Source organism: Olea europaea, unplaced genomic scaffold, assembly GCF_002742605.1.
Source record: "Olea europaea var. sylvestris unplaced genomic scaffold, O_europaea_v1 scaffold3632, whole genome shotgun sequence".
Taxonomy (NCBI): domain Eukaryota; kingdom Viridiplantae; phylum Streptophyta; class Magnoliopsida; order Lamiales; family Oleaceae; genus Olea; species Olea europaea.
In genome coordinates, this window is record NW_019255562.1 from 45,497 (window position 1) to 52,876 (window position 7,380).

A 7,380-nucleotide genomic window follows, 5' to 3' on the forward strand; every position below is an offset into this window, starting at 1 on the left:
TTATCTATATAAAGAAAGGCTGTGCATTTCTCAATTGGTCAATTGATCATAATAAAATAATTTTCTAAAAATTTTCAAATTGGTTCATCTTTATTTTTATTTCAAGAATCTCAATTCCGTTTTCACACCAACCTCGGTATAACTTAGAGCATGTTTGGTAGAGCACTTAGCCCTGCTTAAAAAGTTAATAAAAATTTAAATTAAAGTCAATAGTTAATCTAAACTGTAAATTTCTTAAGACCTACAATTTTTATCATCTTTTAAACCACATATTTAATCATCTGTCATAAAAAACTACTTTAAAAATCTAATTTTTTGCTACACCAAACCTTGTTTTTTATTATTTATTTATTTTTTTTTTGGGTTGGGTGGGGAGGGGGGGGGGCCTTCTAGCGTCGTGATCATCATTGATTCTTTATATTACAAAATATGCAAAGAATTGCACAGCGACATTAATTTTTTTTTTTTATAAAATTATTCACAAATATTTATATAGAATTCGTCACAAATGTTTGATTTCAATGGATTTCTCCACCAATTTTGCTATTGCTTTGTACCACCATTTGCTCTTATACCAATTTTTGACGAAAATGCTGGGCAAAATTTTTTGACTTTGTACAATAACAAGCTCAGTTTCTCAAACCAACATCAAATACCATCTCAATCCGATTGCTCAACCCACAACTCACTATTGATAGCAAAGTATTAGAGTCCCACAGGGAATATGGTTGTTGCAACTCACAAAGAATTAGAAAGGAAAGGAAATAAGTTCAACTCACGGTTTCACAAAGAACGACAGAGGAAAACGACTGCCTTGTTTCTCTCAATTGCACACACAAGGCTTTAACAAGAAGGGGCCACATATTTATATAACTAGGATCGCAATAAAATGGGCCAAAAAATTAAAGTGGACTAATACAACTCAAAGGGTCATCCAACTAGTGAGCGGGCCATGATCAACCATTAATTAAAATGTTGTTTCAAATGGCCCAATTAATTTTTTGGGTCGAGCCAAAAAATTGTTGTTTTGATTTCACATTTTAATCCTCGTTCGAAGCCTATGAAATTAATCATCAAACGTCATTTCTCATTGGAGGTTGTTTGTCTACAAATACCCAACTGTTTCATTTGCACCAAATGATTTCACTTCCTCAATGACATTTCATGAAATAGGAAAATTAGTTTAAATGACATGATTATAAGATTCTTGAAGAAAACCTGACGCCTTTTAGTGTTTGAAAAAAGCGAAGAAATATTAAGGAACATATAGAAATTAGTATTAAACCTGCACAAAGTATTATTAGTGAACTACATGCATGCATTCCTTGTAAAATGTGGGTTTTGATGATGATTAAGTTGTTATACTTCTATGTTCTCCACCCCCCCCCCCCCCCCCCCCCCCCCTTTCCCCCCCCCCCCCCCCCCCCTTTCACCTCCAAATTGCCCGTTTCAAATTTTGCGTTTTTGAACGTTGGAGTCTTCAGTTTCTTGTCATGTTTGAGTGATGAATTCATAAAATCTTTTACTAGTGACAGAGCAGCAGTGTGACTGCTTTTGCACTTCTGGTATGTACATGTTTATGCATGTGAACCCCATGAATTAATGTTTATGTTTTCTATTACTTGAAATTTGCCTTAATTCATGCAACAAACTTGATTCGATCTTTGTCTCTTTGCACCTTTTCTTGTAATACTTCACCAGCATCTAACTCAGCAAATCCGTCAATTCTTAATCTTCCTCCAGCCCAAGTATTCTATATTATAATGGAGAAAGCAGTGGCGAGAGTTTCAGTACTCCAATAACTGAATTTGGAGAATTATCGGAGCCATTTTCTTCTTCATGCCTAAATTCTCCTATTACCGTAGAGAAATTCTTGTCTTGGTACTGTTATGTATTATGTGTTGTGGTTGCCTTTAGATTCTGTGTTCTATTGGTACATACTCTGTGACAAAATCGTCAAGACGACCTTTTACTAGACTGTTGAAGTAAATTATATTTCCTTGTACCAGATTTCATTTTTTTTTTTTTTCATTAATCAATATTGTTTGCAATTCGATGAGTGTTTATGCCACCTAATTACGAGTCTCCTACCTGGATTGCATTGGGCTGAAATTTATCTTTCTTTTACGAGTTTGTTAGTTTGACTAATAAAAGAGTTAACATAATAGTCCATTGATAACTTAGTTGAAAAATAAACCAACAGTTCGTCAACAATTATGCTCATGAAGTTGATATTAACAATGAAGTTTAAATAATCTATACCAACTAAGGAATAAATACTAAATTAAAAATTACATTTAGTTAACTAAAATATAATTTCCTACCTATTTTATCTTTTCCACCAAAGGAAAGTTTCCAAAAATTTAAATTCCTAAACCCACACGGATTAACTATTAACCCCTATATATACTTGCATTATATGAACTCTATTTCACGCAGTTATCAATACATTCTCTCTTTGACTCTCTCATTCTCTCTCTCCAATTGCTTGCCTTCTAAGCTTCTTAGTGTTTACTATAAATCTTGAATATGGAGTTCATCCGTTGGCGCGGAGTGATCTCACAGAAATCTATACAGAAAGAACCAGTTCTTGATGATCAGTACTCTTCATCTGAAGTGCATATTCTCGGAGAATTTCGATGTCAAACGGTGAAAAAATGGTTAATATGCTGTGATGATGGTCAACTTCTATTTGTTAGAAGTGAATTACATCGAGAAGCAAAGACGACAAGACAAACTCGTCTGGATTATGCCGCAACCGACGAAGATTTGAAACAAATTTTGTTGGAAAAATTCGAAACTTACCGCCTAAGAGACGATCAGAACTGTAAAGAACAACTTGCTGATAAATTAATTAAGCAAGCAAGAAGATTAGGTCGCATGGGCGAGGAGAAATCCTTTTCATTACTCGTTGATATACGGAAGACACTATTTTACCTTGAGCGTGGAAATGTTTCCCAGTTAAGGGAAATTAGTGATGGGGTCAAGATGGTGCCTGCGAGTATGGATGCAATCTTATCGCTGCCGAAGAAAGAGATGAACTGCGATGAGGACGAGTTCGGGAATTGTACAGTATGCCTGGAGGAGATCTCGAAGAGGGTGGAAGTCTCGACCCTTCCGTGCTCGCATATGTTTCACAGTAATTGCATTACAGAATGGCTAAAGAGAAGTCACTATTGTCCTATTTGTCGCTTTGAGATGCCTATTGAGATGAATTAGGTCTTGTTTCTTGATCAAGAATTTCGAGAACGGTTCTTGGAATCTTGTAGTGCGAAGTAGTTTTGAGATTATTCTTTTTAGTATCTTGTATGTGAAAATTCTTGAACTTTGTAATTTGTTTAATGTTTTATGTAATAGAATTATCCCAGTAATTGTTTTATCATTCTTTTTGTTTCTTTATTCCTTGTATAAGTAATTTTCCATCTTTACGATTTGATTATTATTTGTGGATTGTACGTGTTTGGATTTATGTAAGATAATCCTAATTATAATATGATTTCTTGTTCAATAGGGATTTATCTCTTTTTTTCTTTTTTATTATTTAGAATAATTTTTTTTTTCTTTCTTAGACTATGATTTTTTTTTCCTTCTTCTAGAATTTTAATTTTATTTTCATTTAGGATTTCAATATATTTTCCTTAAGATTAGAGAATTATTTTACTTATATAAATAAAGACTATGTACATTCTTCAATTGATCAAAGTGATCGTAGTAAAATTATTGTATAGAAAATTTCAAATTGATTTAACTTGTACTCTTATTTCAAGAATGTCAATTTTGCTTGTACACCCATTCCTGAATAACTTATTTTCCACATGTGACTCCAATTATCAAGTTAGCAAAATAATCTAGTAATTACATTTACTAAAAGTGAATAAAAAACACTTGGCCCATGTTTGGTGGGACCTAAAATGAAGATAAAATTTAAAGTCAAAGTCAACAGTTAATTTAACTATAAATTTCATGGGACCTATAATTTTTATAAACTTTTGAACCACATATTTAACCAACTTTTTATAAAAAAAAATATACTAAAGTTTGATTTTTAGCTACACCAAATAAGGCTTCTTTATACATATTTAAAACTTTTCATCATTGAATCTTTATACTACAAAATATGCAATGAATTTCACAACGACATTAATTTTTATATAGAATTCGTGATAAAAATTTATTTTTCTTTAAACAAAATACTTTTGTCTTTTGTCTCAAATTCCTACTAGTAATACATTGTCCTTAGCTTTATATTACTATGGAAGCTATAACATGAGGTATTGCCATTTTTCCTGTTTTCCAGAAATTTGTTTTGGATTTGGGAGAGAGAAAAACTCACCAATGAGATTCCCAAAACACCCCTTAATATTATACGTCTTAGCCGATTAAGGATGGGAAGGAATGACATATTAGAGTAAAATAGAGATATATTACAATTAAAAAATGTAGAAGCTCATAAGCGGGACAAAGCCAAGCACGAGCAATGCCAGGCTACCCCATAAGTGTATTGTGCCAGTCAAGTACTTTTGATGTGTACAAAACCTTTTAAATAAGGAAAAAAAATGACATATTACAAGAAAAATAGTCTTGCAATTGACATAATGCATTGTCGTATGTCTTTTATAACGTGCATATTTACAATGCAGCGATAGACAATGCATATTGTGAATGATTGCAAAGAGCATTGCTGTTAATTTTTGTAAAAAAAATATATTAATAAAAAAAAGCTATCAAATCTCAATTGGTTAATACGTTTACTGATTGTTGTGATAAACCTTTTTTTGGCAACACATAATTAATAAATGTTGCAATTTACATGTTGCAAAAAGCAATTTTTTTTAAGGAAGTGCTGCATGTACATAATTGTCTACATAATGATGTCCATAATTATATGTGACATTGGATTCAACATTTAATTCAAATATCACACTTTTACATCAACAATCGGATGATTGCCACATCACATTATGGACAAGATTATGTGCAATAATTATGTGCAAGTAGACTTTTCCTTTTTCTTATAGTGAAAGTAATAGTTTTTCACTCTAGTAATAATTTATTCATCTTGTTTCCTTAGTAGATTCACAATAGAGTAATGTACATATGCTTAATTTAAACTATCACTAGAATGAAAAAGACACATACTATTAAAATAATGCATTACAATGTAATAAACAAATGCAACAAACAATTAAAATAATGCTGCATAATTAAAGTCTCTCTCATTTGTTCTACAATTTGAACAAACCTCGTCTTGTTCTTGGATGAAAAAATAAGAGCATTTTAAAGCAAGGTTGAGGTAGGATTTCAGAGGAAACTAAGAAGTGAAGGACTTACCTGCATTAATGGATGGATATGAATCATATGATCATCTCTTGATGATTAGAATTACAGTTTTGAGTGCTAGAGATTCGCTATATCCTTAATTTCTGCTATGTAGCATCAGATTTTTGAGGTTCATGTATGAAATTTGTTGAGTATTAATTGTTGGTTTCTGGGCTGAATTTTCCTGCTGCTGTTCATGCAGTCTGCAGACACTGATAGATGGTTTTGTATTGAATCTATTGATGTTCATAAAAAAACAGTATTTTTTTCTTATTTATACTGAAGTATTCACATACTATGTTTTCTTAAAGGGAAAAAGAAAAAGAAAAACTCGAAATTTACGACCTAAGAATAAAATCTTATTGCTGTATAAGAAAGAGAGGGACTACAATGGGGACGAGCCCGGGAGCTGTACGGTATGCTTCTGAAAGGGGAGGAATTGTCTTCACCTGCCGTGTTTCCATATGTTTCCCAGCAACTGCATCAGAATGGCTAAAGAGAAGTCGCTAAAGCCCTAAAAAAACATCTCAACCAATATTTCATGACATGTTTGATACATTAAATTGTGCGTTTTAAAGAAAGTAAATTCTTTATCACCAATTTCACGAAGCATTTACCAGCCAAATCTGCAAGTTTACTCTTTTGACGCTGAGATCCGCTCACGAAGATGAAATTTGCGCATGAACGTACGTATCAAGTGAAACCCGGGAGTTCCCCCAAACACTTCAGAAGGCCAAATGGCTACATATTATGCAGCAGCCAAGATTGCCCCATGAAGCGTTCAGGGGAACTCTAGGGTACACCTGATTTTACAATCGCGTGCTACGACATGCCTGACTTGGTGCCAAGATTGTACTTCACCAGCTACATGTTAAGCTATAGCTATTGACATTGCTATTTATAATGCATGCATTCAGTTCAGGTCTTTTGAGCTTCATCTGTAGATATGTTTACGAATCCGATTCGTCCAAGGAATCGGTAAAAAATTCGAGCGGAAAGGATAACTTGAACATGATAATCGAGACGAAAACCCTGAAGTATTAATGTACCTGGATGGGAATGTGGGCTATATCGAAAACCGAAGAATATTGATAAATATATAGTGTGTGGTCATCCCATATGCATCTCCTTTATTGGAAACCTTTCGTTTTCAGCTTTCTCCCAGATGGCAAGCTATCTGATCTTCATCAAAATGTTAGCATTGACCCTTAATCTCGATTACGAGTTTGAGCTCGACAGAACAGTTCAATACATCATGTAATAGTTATCGAATAAGCTACTAATTAATGTATATATAAAGTCAGCTAATTATGATTTTTTCTCCTGTCTCCATCATTAAATGGCTGCATCTTCTTGTCTTGTATCTAGTTGCATATAAACATATCTGAAATTGGTGGTTTATTGATTAATTTAATTTTTTCAAGCTGTTCTTAGTTTAATTAATTTTGATCTAAAAGTTCATTTGGTACAATTTTTTTAAAAGTCAAGAACTGCTTTTAAACATGTCTGAATAATTTTCTGAAAAGTGATTTATTTGGCTAGAAGAGATTATAGAGGAAGCTGGCATCAAAAAACTCTTTTGTAAGAAGCAGAAAAATATACAGAAGTTTTGTCAAGTGGATCCTAAGGTCAAGAAGATTTTCTAAAAGAAACAGAAGCCCTTGTCAAACATGTCCATAACCATTGCTTTGAAAGATGATAAAAAATGAAAGCATTTAATAAGAATACTTGACCTTTCATAAACCAAGGGTTTCTAACCATCGACTTGCAAGGAATTATGCTTCAATTCTTATGTGACACAAAAATACAGACCAGGTTCAAGAAAGGAAAAAAAAAAAAAGTAATTGTAAATTCTCAATAGATATTGGTATATTCTGAGACTTTTAAACCTACCTTAAATTGTAGTAAGATAAGGAGAATCAAGTTTAATTTCTTGATTCGCGATTGACGTGCATTTCTTTGCATCAATTTGTTCTAAAATAATGATTGAGCTGTCATTTAATTTATAGTTTAATGATATTTTTATAATTTGGTACCAACATGATGTGATGTATTTTCTAT